A 14,470-nucleotide genomic window follows, 5' to 3' on the forward strand; every position below is an offset into this window, starting at 1 on the left:
GGTTTTGTCTCACCCTGTAGTATATAATCATGCATGTGCTCAGCACTGATATTAATTAATTAAGCTTAAAAGTAATACCATTTTATTGCATTTAAGCTGATGGATAATTTAAAGTTTATTCATAGCTAAGAAGAACCTGTTGAACATCCCATTTTCATGCTGTAATTCTTGATATCCGCCACATTTACAATAAAGGTGCCACTTGGACATTTTGTTTCTGGATTCTTTATGTAAAGCCTTTGCCTTCCTTCTTGATGTTTCCCCACCTTGAAACACATTTCACTCTTCTCTTCTATTGAAGTCTTCGGTCAGCTAGACAACAGGCATGGGCAAGCTTCTGTATTAGGCAATATATGAGCACACCCAACCCAGAGCTATCAACAGTGTTCAAAACATGAACAGTGTTCAAAGAAAATAGTGTTCAAAAGGCAATATATGGGTATTTTACTCCTTTTCTTTCATTACTGGTTGAAAAAAATCCCACTAGAATTCTCTAGTTCATAGACATCCATGTAATGTAGAAGTGATTTAGTACTCTATGAAATGCAGTCAGATGTGTCTGAAAAATGGAAACTGGACACCATTGTGTAGATATGTTAAACAGTCCCTTGACAGAAATGCCAAAAGAAAGCTTGAAAGAGTTGTCAGTTGTGATGTTGTGAAACATTATCAAAGTGTGACCCAATGTCAAAAATTACATTACACCAATCCAGAACTATAGTAAAGGCATTTTATGCATAAAGATTTCCACAAAATAAGATTGTTAATTTGAAATTAAGAATTACAATGCTCAGAGCAGTCAGTGGCTAGTGCATAGAGCAGGAGACAACAAGGGGAAAAGAAGATGGAGAGAGACAGGGAAGTCATAGTGATATCTGATATCCACCATTCAGGTATTTTTGTATTCTAAAAATCAATTCATATACATGTAAATCTACAATTCTCTCTTGAACCTAAGGCTAGTAAGTTTTCTAATGTAGCTTCATAGAGATACTTTCCTCCTTGGAAGATTTTTCTTGCATGTCATGATGTGAATTAAGAAATGTACAAAAGGACAGACTTTAGCAAGAGGCCATGTTCCAAGCTTGTTTACTTTTACCTTTATATTTAGAGTTGGTGTTAGTTGCACAATCACAAGTCAGAAATGACATCCTTTCTCCCATAAAATAAGGCAGTCTTTCAAGTTTTAAATCTCACTGTCATCTCTTACAACTACAGAAGCAGAAAGGTAAATATCTAATAGATGTGAACTTCTTTCTTTTCTCTGTTCCAAATATTAGTAGGGGATTTCCAAAAATTCCTTTTAGATTGCAGGACTTTTAAACAGAATAAATATCCAAATGGTATAAAAAAAAGTATATGTTGACATTGATTCAGGTGTAAATAACTAAATAAATAATACGAGCTTTATGATACTAAGCCAAATTGGTTTGGTTTTCATCGCACTTTAAGGGTCAATGTTAGAAATAATATTTGTAACACATTGCAGCTAGTACACAGGAATTAGATGCTACCAAGTACAAATTTTCTTGAACTTTACACTAATTTTTCATTGCAAACATTATTTTTCAAAAATTATTGTTTACCTTCATTAAAAGGTCCTTTCATTAAGGATAACACACATTCACTGAACAGTCAATAGAATCCCTTCCTCAGAAAGGCTGGGACAGTCACCGTGGCCTGTATCCCTCTGGGCTGGAATGATATTAAATTTGCTGAGGTGAATTGTATATCACAAGTACTCCCAGTGCTAGACAAGGAAATATTTCATGGCATGGGAGGGGTGGATTTAGAATTACTTCAAGCCCTGAAATGCTACATTTTATCTTAGGATACATCATTGATATATTCTTTCTATTTCATCAATTTTTTTTTGCCAGCTTTCTTCCTTTCTCTGTTTCTTTAAGGTGCTCACACACACACGCGTGTGCACACACGTGTGCATGAGCATGCACATGCACAAGCACAGTGTGGATAAAACCTACAAAGTTATTTTGATTTTTCTTTTCTTTTCTTTTGATTTTTTCACTCACAGAAAATTTTCTTTCTTATAAGCTCAACACTTCTAAATTTAATGATATGTGATTTGATTTAATTAGTTATCATTGTATCTCAAGATACTGCACCTTACTAATTTTTGCATCCAAGATTCACACACATAGTGCCCATACTGACAAGACAGGCCATACTTGGCAAGATAATTAAAATATTTGGCAAGGAAGCTCCTATCATTAACTCATCTCTTAAAGAGACATAGTTAAAACACATGGGAAGAAAGGCCTTTCATCAATTCAGACCATTTCATATTAATTTTATTTTGACTTAGAGTCTTAAAGCCTTTTATCAGTATCTTTGATTGAACATACAAAAAACTGAATCCATTTTGGAAAATAAATATTTATGTGGAGAAATATTAGTTTAGAGAATAGTATTGCATTTTTGGTTAACTGGTCACATAGAATTTTCCCTACTGAATTTTCCCTATTTTAACCACCTATCAAAACCCACTGAAGATGTAAAATAAAATTTCTTTATACAGAGGCATGTCCATATTTCCATATTTTATCTATTTCTAATTTAAAATTTTGTTGTATATGAACACTATTTTATAAAATTTTATTGCTAATGATATAAAGGTGCCTATTTGAAAAGGTTTTGTTATTTTTAAAAGAAAATTCATACTTGTTTAGTTTAAGAAATTACATACGTAAGTTCCTGAATGAGTTTGATTTTCCTAAAATAACTACAAGAAGTTCTTATTCAATCAACCAATCAATATATATTCATTGACCTGCTCTATTTACCAAGACTATTAAGTGCTGACTACTCTACAATTTTGACCTTGAATTATTGCTTTACTTGGGAAGCAGATAGATAAAAACAGTGGCAACATATCTTATTTCATTTTATTTGCTTGGAATTGTGTTTTAGTTTTCTCTTTGACCATTTTTTTTAAATAAAGTTTTTAATTCTTTATGGATCATAGTTCCTCTTCACTTACTGTTAATCCCATGATTTTTCCATAAATTTCTTTCTTCATGGAATACTCCTTTTTAAAAAGTATTCTTCTGAATACTTAATTTCTACCTTAACTATATATCTAGTCCTTGAGTTTTTCTTAATGTTTATGAAAAGAATATCCTAACAAAGAATTAAAGACAGAACCAATATTTTTGTTATTTCATCACATCGTTATTTTATAATTTGAGATTTATCCAAAATTATATAATTTTCTCTGCCACACTTCTGATGTTGAAATGATTTCTTCTTAAATTTGGAGAGGAAGTTCCACTTTGCAGGACAACCTGTAGGTTCTGACCATTGGTTCTCTACTCCTTTACTCACATTTTTTTTTTACATTTTGAATTTCTTTTACTAAAGAAAAGCCTACACCATTTTTTAAAAATTTCCTGATTGGAGCTCACACTGGATGTCACCGTGCAGATCAATCAATATGTGCAGGTAAATATAACCAGAAGACCTTTATCAATGTAAGTGACCTTGACCAGACATGGTGGAAGTCTTGAAGTGAAAAGAATTCTTTACTCCTCAGTGCCACCAAATTCATGGACCTCAGCTGATGCAGCTATTAAACTGAGCCCAGGGTCACAAAACTCACCCAACTTCTAATGGACAAATCTCTAAGAATTTCCACCTTGTATACCCTATAGACACTGTCTAAAAACTATGCCAAATCGCATTTCCTAAAGTGCTGTTTATTTCTATTTTCCCTTGGAAATATCTAAATGAGGTGGTTTCTCCTTTCTATTTCAAGAATTCTACCATTCTCTCCTAGTTCAGTGGGATAGCTTGAGTACTCCTGATCATCAATCAACAGAAGAAAATTACATATATTATTTTTTTCTAATTTCGTGGTGAAGAATAAGAGCAAGATAAGAAAACTACTGTACTTACTAGACTATCCTCCACTGATTTTCATAAAAATACCTCTTTCCAGGTAAATATGCCTCTGCTTTCTTGGAGTAAAACAGTTGACACCATAAATAATATGGTTTAGAGGTATCTGCAACTTTTGTATGACCTGGTATATTGGGCTAAATGAATTTCTGATGAATTTGTACTTTGGCTCTTCATTAAGCCAAGACATCATTAACATCTTCCTGGTTAAAGAGAAGCATAAACCCATTGTACTCATACTTTAAACTATGTTTTTAGGCACATCTCTTTCTACCTCTACTCTTGTTCTTCCTACACATTTCTTACATCTCCATGAGCAGCACACTGGGCTTACTTACACTGTAGGCTGCATTTTCGATTTATTTGACTGCATTTCTTCCACTCAGTCCAAAGGTATCTGCATTGTGTGTGTTTCCCAAGTGCCAGAGAATGATGAACTCCTTCCACAAAAGCATTCTTGTTGTGAATATACCTTGAGATTAAATGTAGAAACCTCTTTTATGACCATAATCATTACTTATCTACATTTTAAATGATCAGTGAACCATAAGCTTCATACCTGCCCAGAAATAGTCAATAGTTAAATAATACAAGAAATTTAAAGAACCAGACAAAATTAATAGCCTGGAAAGTTTAGAAACATGCTGTGAACCAATGTTTTAGAAATAATTCACTACATAAAAATTAAATTGGTTTAACTACAAATTGAAAAGGTGGTATTTTCGGTTCATAATATAACTTGCAAATTCCATAAGATGTATGTTACACTGATGGTTGGTAATTTAGGTAATTCTTTGATCCTTTGCACATCAACCTTAGGTCGTAATAAAATTCAATTTTTTTAACTATTAAAAATGTTTTTAAGAGTTTTGCTCATATATCTAAGAATGGAAGACAGCTCACAGTTCTAAGTGTTTGATATGCTATATGAATAAAATAGATTCTAAAAACTAGAAAATCTCATAATGAGCTAGCAATGCCAAACAGTCCATCCATCAAGCAGATTCCATCAGAAGTTGACCTTATCCAATTCTCCCCATTAGGTACTACAACTTCTAAAATTTAGAAATAATTAAGTAATAATGATATTCTTGCTCAGTTCTTTTTATTTCACAAATGATAAGGCACAGGTCACAAAAGCTGAATGACTTGCAGCATACAAAATGTAGAGTCCAAGCCTTCTGAGGTTGGCCCAGATTGCTTCACTGCTGTGGTATAATAGATAGTCACAACTCCAAGAGTTCCTAACTCTTAAAAAAGACAGGGGACTAAAGGAAGATGTAAAGCTGTGCATTCACTCATGGAGCACTCCTCAATTGTCTACCTACCAGGCACATGCCAGTTAAATACAGCCAGGGAACCCTGATCTGTTTCCTTAAAAAGTCAAACTCAGGAAAAGTTCCTTCTAGTGGCGAACAGCTTCCCTGTATGGAGGACAGATTCTGATTTAATTGATGACAACAAACCAGCAGGCATACAAATTAAAAATAAGGCTCTTACGTCTGTTCTAGCTGTTTACCCGTTTTGTGATCAGGGTATTTGAAATTTCTGTTCTTGAGTTATATGAGCTCTTATGTATTTTGGGTATTACCCCACCAGAGATGTAAAGTAGTCAAATTTATAGAAGAATACAGTAGAATGGTACTTTCTTGGAGTTAGAAGGGAGGAGAAAAATGAGAGTTGTTTGATGGATGGATAGACTTTCAGTCCTGCAAGAAAAAAAGTTTCACAGATTTGTTTTACAACAATTTAAATAGGTGTAACCCCACTGAACAGTACACTTAAAAATAGTTAAAACAGTAAATTTCATATTATGTGAGTTTTACCACATTTTTAAAGGTGTACAAATAAAACTTTCATGACAGAAAAATAAATCAGGTTCTGTTTCCAAGAAGCCAGAATCAGGGAAGCAAGATCTGTAGTTGTATTTCTTCCTTGAATCGAAGTTCACTACGAGTGGATGGATTATTTCTACATCATTAGTAACAATAAGATCTGAAAATTCAGAAAGCAAACACTTATGCTTGAATAAAAGGTTTCACTTAAGTTTTCTAAAACTTTAGTTTTCCTTTGTTAATGCATAGAAACTGCTTGAATGCAAAATAAGCAATCAAAGGTTCACTTAATTTTATTTGCCCTAGTTTGATCAAATTGGCTAGCATAATATGTAGTTCTAATTTTCAAATCTCAATTAGTTTTTCTTTTAATGATTAAAAATTATCCTAGCTTTGGTCTTTGCAAAGCCCTTACCAAATGTCAATTTCAGCTTGTCCTGATTTTGAAATGCACGGCCTGAGATCCACTTGATGTCAAATATTTTATAAAGGACTGCTTTTAGCAATCCCTTCCCTTAAGCAAACCTGATGCTGAACTCACCCCACTTCTCCCCTATTTCACAACAAGCACTTGGCCAATCTGTCACAAGAAAGTATTAAGACAAACTAACACAGCTCCCATGTGGAAAGCAAAGGAAACTGACTTTGGAGTGTTTTGCTATAACCTGCTAACCTACTGACTTGTTCTTCCGGACTGTGTATCCCACCAGGCAAGGAACTTGAGGGAAGGCAGGGAAGGCAGTAGGTGCTTTAGGAAAGAGCAGAAGGCAGCCCCTTCCTCGGGCCACGGGACGCACTCTGCACCCAGGGCAAGGAGGGGGGGCGAGTCCCCACCGGGCGACGAAGGCCTAGGCAGGGGAGGCCGGGCGGGCCGCGGGCGGCCGGGAGGTAGAGAGGGGGGCGGAGCTGCGGGCCGGCGGGGCGCGGCTGGCGGAGGCGGCGCCGGGCGGGACGGCGAGGGCGAACGGATTGCGCGCTCCTGCTGCCGGCCAGCGAGCGGCCCGCGGCGCGGGGTCCCCGGAGTTCGCCTGGAGCGCGGGGAAGTTTACCCCGGAGTCCGCGCCTGCCACAGCAGCACCTGCCGGCGCCGAGGCAGCAGCCGCTGCCCGTAAGGTCGGTGCCTTTGGGGTAGAGGCTGGGGGGCTGAGATTGCTGGGTGCCGCCGTGCACTGGGGGGAGCGGGCTCCGGGGGGGCGGGGGGTGCAGCCTCACCTTCCCAGGTGCCTCGCTCCCAGCCCTATGCGCCCCTGCGTCCCGCACACGTCCATCTCTGGCCGGGACCTGTGGGCCTGCGGGAGCGGCGGGAGACGCAGGGCGCACGCGGGGCACTTGACCCCGGCCGGGAACACTGGGCTCCGGGATCCTCGCGCCGGCGCCCGCGTGGGGCGCACGGAGGATGGGAAGGGGACCCCAGAAAGAACAGTCTGGAGTTTCCGCGCCGGCTGCTGCGCTCCTCCAGAAGGATGAGCATCTGCGCCCGGGGTTCCCCCGGGTCCTCCCCAAACTCCGAGCGACCTGGCTGAGGCTGCGGGCGGGTGGGAGGGGCGTTGGCTCGGAGCCCCGAGTTCCGGGCGGCCCGGGAGGAGGGGTCGAGAGGGCCGCCTGGTGGGGGGGGGGGGGGCTGCGGTTTTGTCCCTGCCGCCGCCGATACTCACAGGACTACCGCTCACCTTCTGCCCGGTGTGAACAGCCCGCCTGCCAGCAGGCTTCTGTTGGAAGGCTAAAAGGTGTGATGTTTGATGCCTGACAGGAGTTGTTTCCAACTAAGTTCACAGGTGCGGAGTCCAGAGCTGCAGCCCCTCTTCCCTCCCCTCCTTACTGCCCCCGCCGGTCCACCTTTTCCAAAAGCAAAACGCAGGAATGGTTCCCAGGGTTGGGAAAGGAATGGCATGCAAATAATACAGTGGGTTGCTGTGACTTTTCCCCCCTTGTGTTATCAGATCCAAATCAAAGCACTGTGGATGTTTAACAGAACTCCTTTTTGGCAAGTTTTCTGGTAATTAAAAGTCAGATTAACCTAGGTTTATTTTCTTCACTTTCACCCCAAACATTACATTATTCTGTCTCTGTACAACTTTGTGTTGTCCCTGTTCCTCCCAGTTTAAAAGATACGGATTTCTTTGAGAGGCACGCATGCTCAGGAAAACACTGTGTGGCCGTAATTAATATTTATCTGTCTCCCTGAGTCAGTGGCTACCACCTGCCCAGTCCATGGCACCATATGCCCATCTAGCAAACGGGGATAAGGAGAATGTTATTGTCTTCCACCTTCAAGAATTCCCTGACTACCAGATTTTATTATTACTCAAAAGGCTTTTTAAGAGCTACAATCAAATTGAATCAGGTACACAGAACAAAATTGGAGTTCTACCCAGTGCATTCAAGCAAACCACAGTACCTGGGCACTTATAGCTGACTACAAATGGAGGAAAAATTAAAATCCTCTCATCAAATAGGAACATTTTGATTGAATATAGTTAATAAGAAAGAGCACATATGGACTGCGTTGAGAAATCAAGAAGAAATTTATTCTTACCTCGTTTAGGTTTTTCTCCTTTATTAAGGTACCGTCCTCCAGAAAATGGGCACCTTGCGTATATAGATGTTGGTGTGTACTAACGAAACACCATATTTTGTAATACAGAGGCTTGGTGACAGTCCAAAACCACAAATGTTTTAAATCATTACCAGCCATCTGTTCTCTCCCACTCACTTAAAATGCAGTGTTTGATTTTCACAGGTATCAAAATATACTTACTCATTTCATCCATTTCCATGAACACCCTGAAAGCTGTGGTGGTATACAATGTTGGCTCAAGTTTGGAATTGTTCTGTTTGGCTTATAAGCCCCTCTCCTTTTATTTTCAAGGAAAGAAAAATCAAAAATAGTTTTTAAAACATTTGGCTGACGAAGGCTGCCACATACCACAGTGAAATCTGATTGCTTCCCTCGTGCACACACCTTTTTGTTACCAGAGAGAAGCTGAAAATTAGTGGAGTGCCAGACTTCTCCTGTGACACGCATGCTCTTCCTTCATGGCGACACGGGTGCATTTGGTACTCAAACCAGTGATCCAAACAGCCTCTTGACTTCAAAAAGTTAATGTAGTTTCCACGTGGGTAGAACATCTTCCTAGGAAGAACTTTAAAAATGGAAGACTGACTTAATATTCCAGACTCCAAATTAAATAAACCTAAGAGTTGCACATTGTTTACGATACAAGTGTTGGCAGACATGGATATCTTCAGCTATTATACAGGTCATAAGTGAAATGTGTGTTTTTACAATGCTCTTTATATTTGTGTTTGGGAATCAGGTTGAGTTACTATGTAATCCACAGAGATATTCACAACCTGGTTTTTTTTATGCCATAAGTGCAGAGAGATTTGAAGTTTTGGGTCACTCCCTCCCCCATCTAAGAATAATTTCCCATTTGAGGCTGTTTTCTCTAACTGATACTGCAAGGATGGAATGTTTTTAACACTCAGCACTAAATGTGTAATAAAGGTGTTGTTCCTTCAGAGCAGCCAGAATGTTAGAGATACTGATTTTATTCCAATGTGGGCACAGTGCCTCTGAGGACTTTCATATTTCTCAGGAAAGATAGCAATAGTGGTCATGGTCACACTTTGTAAATAATTGATAAGTACTTGAAGAATATGAAGAACCTAGAAAAGGTGAGATCTTATTACCTTCTATAATGCCCTATACTTCACCTTGAAAGTATTAAGATTTTCCTGTCTTACAACCTGCATAGCTTTGAAAAGAATAAACTTCATTCAGTGAACTTCATTCAGTGAACTTTCAGCCATGCATAGTTTGGAAAGTAAAGTTGCCTTTAAAATTACAGTCCAATTTCACCTTTTGGCTCTTACATAAGAATGTGTTACATCTTATATTTTCTGTATACTAAAAATGAATTATTGAGGGGAAACCGTTTCACCATGTATAGTAAGCACTCTGAATTATTCATGTTAATGAGAGGAATAGAGACAGAGATAATCTAAAATCATGGTTACTTTAAAAGTCATTTGTGTTTGTCTTTGGAATTTATTACATGTTTGATTTGAAAAAAGATTTTCATTGTTATTGTGGGCAAGTTGCCTTCCTAATTATTTTGTTTTGTTTAGGTTAATTTTTAAATGAGCTTACATACCTCAAACACTAAAATCAATTTCTGAGGAGGTGGGAGGGATGGGCAACTTGCCCGGAAACAAGCCAGTAACACAAATAAGCAAACCTGGTACAAAGACTTTGCAGTAGATTATTTATAATTCACAGAAAAATAATCAAGATTTCATTGTTTATGTATTTAATACATATATATTGAGAACTAGACAAATTCCTGGAAAAAAATAAAAGTCTTTTAATCAAAATTAAAGAATTTTAGTCCCATTTCACGTGGAACTAAGATTAGTAATATGTTTTTAAAAATTATTGTGAGGTAGTTCTGAAAACTAAACAGGAATAGTAATTTGTAAATCTCACCAAGTTGAATTTTCCAGTCTCTCCTAAAGCATGCATCTGGGCGAGGAGTTATGTGACATTCCTACACCTGATATATGTTCTTTGCAAAACAAGGAGCAGCAAGAAGCCATTTGAATATAAAGGGTGGTCCATTTGATCTCTGGACCTATATGCCAAATCAAAAACACATGTCATCAAAGGGAAGCTCTCAAGTATCTATTGTTACCCTCAACCTGGTTAGATGAAATAGTTGAAGTTCAGTAAGACTGCCAATTTAACAGATTTCTATTGTGTTTTTTTCTGGTGCTCTAGGGCAAAATTGGTTGTAGATGAAATAGTTACTTGAAAGAGAAGCTGATTCCCACCTTATAGTCATTGTTTAGTTGTGTATAGATTTTGTTGAATTGTTGTTTCCGTGGACTCTTAGAATTTAGGAAATCTCAGTGTAGAAAGTTCAAACTGCCAGAAATATATGAATGAGAAGACAGATAATATCATTTTTATTTCAAGAATTCATACCAAAACTATAACTTTTATAGAAGTGAAGAAAATGGTAATAGAGAAGTAGATGTACCCTTCAGAATGGAGACAATCTTCTCATAAAAAATGTACTCACTGCATAAAGTGGATGAATAGTTCTCTGTTTTTTTGAGAAAACATTTTCATTTTTTAATAGGGCATGGCATTTTTAAAAGACTGGATTACACAGTATTTTAAGAGAAATAGTGTGGTTGGAAAATAAAAATTGAGACCCACAGGATGTATTTTCTAATACATTCATTATGGGAATCCCAGTTTCATTTGGTCCATGCCTAAGTATTGAAAGCAAAATTATTCATGTTTTACAGAGCTGGAAAGGACTTTAAAAGAAATTTATCCTAATTCCCTGTTTTACAGTTAGGGAAATGATGCTGGCCCACTGTGATCATGGTGAATTGTTGAAGGTCACATTGGTATGGCAGAGCAGAAACTGGGGAGTGGGTCCATTCACTCCTTATCCAGCTACACTGTAACAATTTGCAGTGAATGGGGTAGTTCGATGAGCTAATAACCATTCTGGCCATAGCAATAGCAGTGAGTACCTGATGGTCATGAAATGCAATGGTACAGCAACAAATGCAGAAAGCTGTGATTTCTATCTGCTGTCATACACTGAGTAGACACTAGAAGCCAGCGAGCAGTCCTCTACTAACTGAGGCTATGTCCCTATTTTTAAGAAGAAATATTTTGTGTTACTTGGTTAGTGTCCTAAAATGTAATTCACAACTAATATGGTTACCAATTACATTTGCACTTAAAAGAAGTAGCAATATAAAACTAATTTATAATAACATGTATTTCACTGCACTAATGTTTGGGGATGACTCTATTGGAACTTATAGTAAAGAAATCAGGGCTTTGCATTGTAGATGTGTGTATATGTAAATATAATTGGAATTCAAGACAAGTAAAAGCTTCCAAAGACATCCCACATAAGCAGTACAGGAAAAAGAAACAATGGAAATGGACTAAAGTAATGTTAGAATAATTGCAAACTAGACATTCATATACAATAACACGAAGGTGGAAAATAATGGTTGTGTCTAATATGGAAAATTTGCCAAGTCAAATTATAAATCATCAGAGTGGAGAAAAGGTGGAAGTGTGGCTTACAAATAATAAAGTAATCACTACTTAATATACTTCCACAAAAATTCCAAAATGACTTTATGAAACATTTTCATGTTGTTTCTAATGGAATTCCACTTCAAGAGACTCTACAGTTTACCCACATAATCATACAGAATTATTTCCAAGTTTGGAAACAGTACATGAAATCATTCAGTTGTCTGCTATAGAAACCTTATTGTAAATTGCTGGGCTTTGGGTGGAAATACAATACTTATAAAATTCTTAATTATAGTTATGTACCAGATTGTACAAGTCCACATACACAAGTTTAGTTTAGGGTGACATATGATATTATAAATTCTTCCTGACTGAGGTTCCTTTCCTCCACCAAAAGCCAACAGCACCCCATGTCCAATAATTCTGACAACTCTGATCGTTCTCAACCCTTCTTAAAATGTTTTCAAGGGTGGTACTGGCCCTAGTGAGAGTCATAAGGCTAGAGAAACAAGACTTCTGTGTAAGCAGGGTTTATTTTTCAGACTGGTACTCATCCAGCTACATTTCCTTTAGTGAGACCAACCCACTTGTCCTTTCTACCTCGAATGGACCAGAACCACAGATTTTACTGACCTCAAACTCACGGTAATATGCTGTCCATCTTCTGTTACTGTAAGTTTTATAAAAATTCACTTTTTCTTGTCCTTATTTCCCTGAGCAATTTATCTTCTTTTTTTTTGAGTACCTGTGAGTGGTGACAAACTGATACACATGTGGGTAAACATGTTATTCTCCCAAGTCTTAACTTTATTCAAATAGACATCTCTAAAACAGCATTGAGAGCTTTATATATGTATGTGTACACATATACACATATGTGTGTATATGTGTACACATACATATACATATATATACATATATATGTGGAGAAATATTATGTTTGTGTGTATATAATTTTAGTCACTAAAAACAGGAAATGAGATGCATTTTTAATGCCCTTGAAATATGTTCATACAAAGAACTGCACTAATCCAATATGATATCAATTACAAATAATATATAGTACCATGAATATGCTTATAGCAGAGGACAAAATCTACCAACAAAAATAAACTTGAATTAAAATTTTATTATATTTCTTAAAATAAATGTGTCTATGCTACCATATAGGAGTTGGGAGAAGGGATATGCACAAATTTGTTGTCTGTCTTGGAGGTATTTAACCTGTGTACTATTAATATCCTAAGGCCCATCAACATCTCCTCTCTACAAAATATATAGTATTTGCAGAGATTAAAACATTTTGACGATTGCTTATACACATAAAATATAGGATTAAGTAGGATTTCAGAAGTAAGGAGGGACCTGAGAGTGAAAGTCAAATTTTCTTAGTTTACTGTTCTGTCTGCTAGTCCATAATGTAAGACCTAGTCTTGAGAATGAAGTGTTATTATCAAATATCATTTCAGTATAGGCTACGGCAAGCATCTTGAGCATAATAAATTGTAAAAAAAATTTTATATTACTTCCCACTTGGTGTCTGTTTTAGAATATTGTAGATCGTATTCTTTAAAAAAAAACTATTGTCCCTTGAGAGTGAAGTCATTGTGTGTATGTGCACGCACGCACACGTGTGTGTGTGTGTGTGTGCACAACCAACTTCTGTAACAGGATCACTGGATCCCTACACAGAAGGCCATGCTTTGCCCAGTAAGAGAGGCAGCCTTTCCCACAAAGAGGATGAAGCAGTTGTACAGAACATAATTTGCTCTGTGATTGTTTTGCACTATGTTGTTCATCCTTACTGGAAGCTTCTTGGTCAATTGATTGGCCCAGTGTTCAACTCAGACTGACCCCTGGCTTTATTTGCTCTACTTTTGTAACAATTTCCAATACGAGTATAGTGGTGCACTGGGAATTGAGAGGAAATGAAATTGAGGTTGTGGGATTCCGGAGGTGATAAGGAGAGTAAGGAGCCGCTTTCATGTGAGCAACACAAAGATCCATAGAGGCTGGGAAATTTTATTGGAATATCTGCCTTTTCTTTTTCTGCTTTTCTTATATGGAATAGAGGCAAGATTGTGAAAGCCAAGCCCTCCTTCTTCTTTGTACGATTAACTGTGCTGTACAAGAGAAAGCCTCCTTTGTCAGAATAAACAGGTATGACACGTCCTAGTCACTATGCTCACAGTGCCTTCTTTTACCGCAGAACTTCAATACTGCTTAAACTGAAATCTAAAACACTAAAGAGCAGAGTTTAGAAAAGGGAAAATGTACCAGGCTCATGTGGTGAAAGAAATCTCAGAAGCTTCTATTGGGACCACAAAAAAAGATAACTGTCAATACGAATGAAAAATGTAATACTTACTTTTGCATTAGTTTCAGAAGCAAGAAGCCCCAAATCCCACTTAGCTCCACGGTCATTTCTATCTTTTTTTATCACAGAAGGAATTAAAGCTGTGACAGCTTCCTTTAAGTAAATATAGTCCATGAAGATTTAGATAAAATGATAGCATTGACTATATAATTAAAACAATAAATTTCAAAATTAAAATATAGGTGTACATTTTTAGAAACATCTTTAAATGAATTTGGTTTCTTCCACACCATTCTTTGAACAGGAGGTTAGGATGAGGGTAAT

At 37.4% G+C, this 14,470-nt stretch overlaps 1 protein-coding gene across 2 annotated transcripts in view; it reads left to right on the forward strand.

Annotated features, from left to right (window-relative positions):
• The first annotated feature begins 6,697 nt into the window (after window positions 1–6,697).
• Chst9 (carbohydrate sulfotransferase 9) overlaps window positions 6,698–14,470 on the forward strand; it is a 259,739-nt gene continuing 251,966 nt past the window's right edge. For both annotated transcript variants that reach the window (XM_021265127.2, XM_013075285.3), the window contains exon 1: window positions 6,698–6,866. The gene's annotated coding sequence lies outside the window, so the exon portion shown is untranslated. The remainder of the gene's footprint in view (window positions 6,867–14,470) is intronic.

The sequence above is a fragment of the Heterocephalus glaber genome, unplaced genomic scaffold, assembly GCF_053883595.1.
Source record: "Heterocephalus glaber isolate CG9 unplaced genomic scaffold, H.glaber_assembly_v1.0 deba00000331, whole genome shotgun sequence".
NCBI lineage: Eukaryota > Metazoa > Chordata > Mammalia > Rodentia > Bathyergidae > Heterocephalus > Heterocephalus glaber.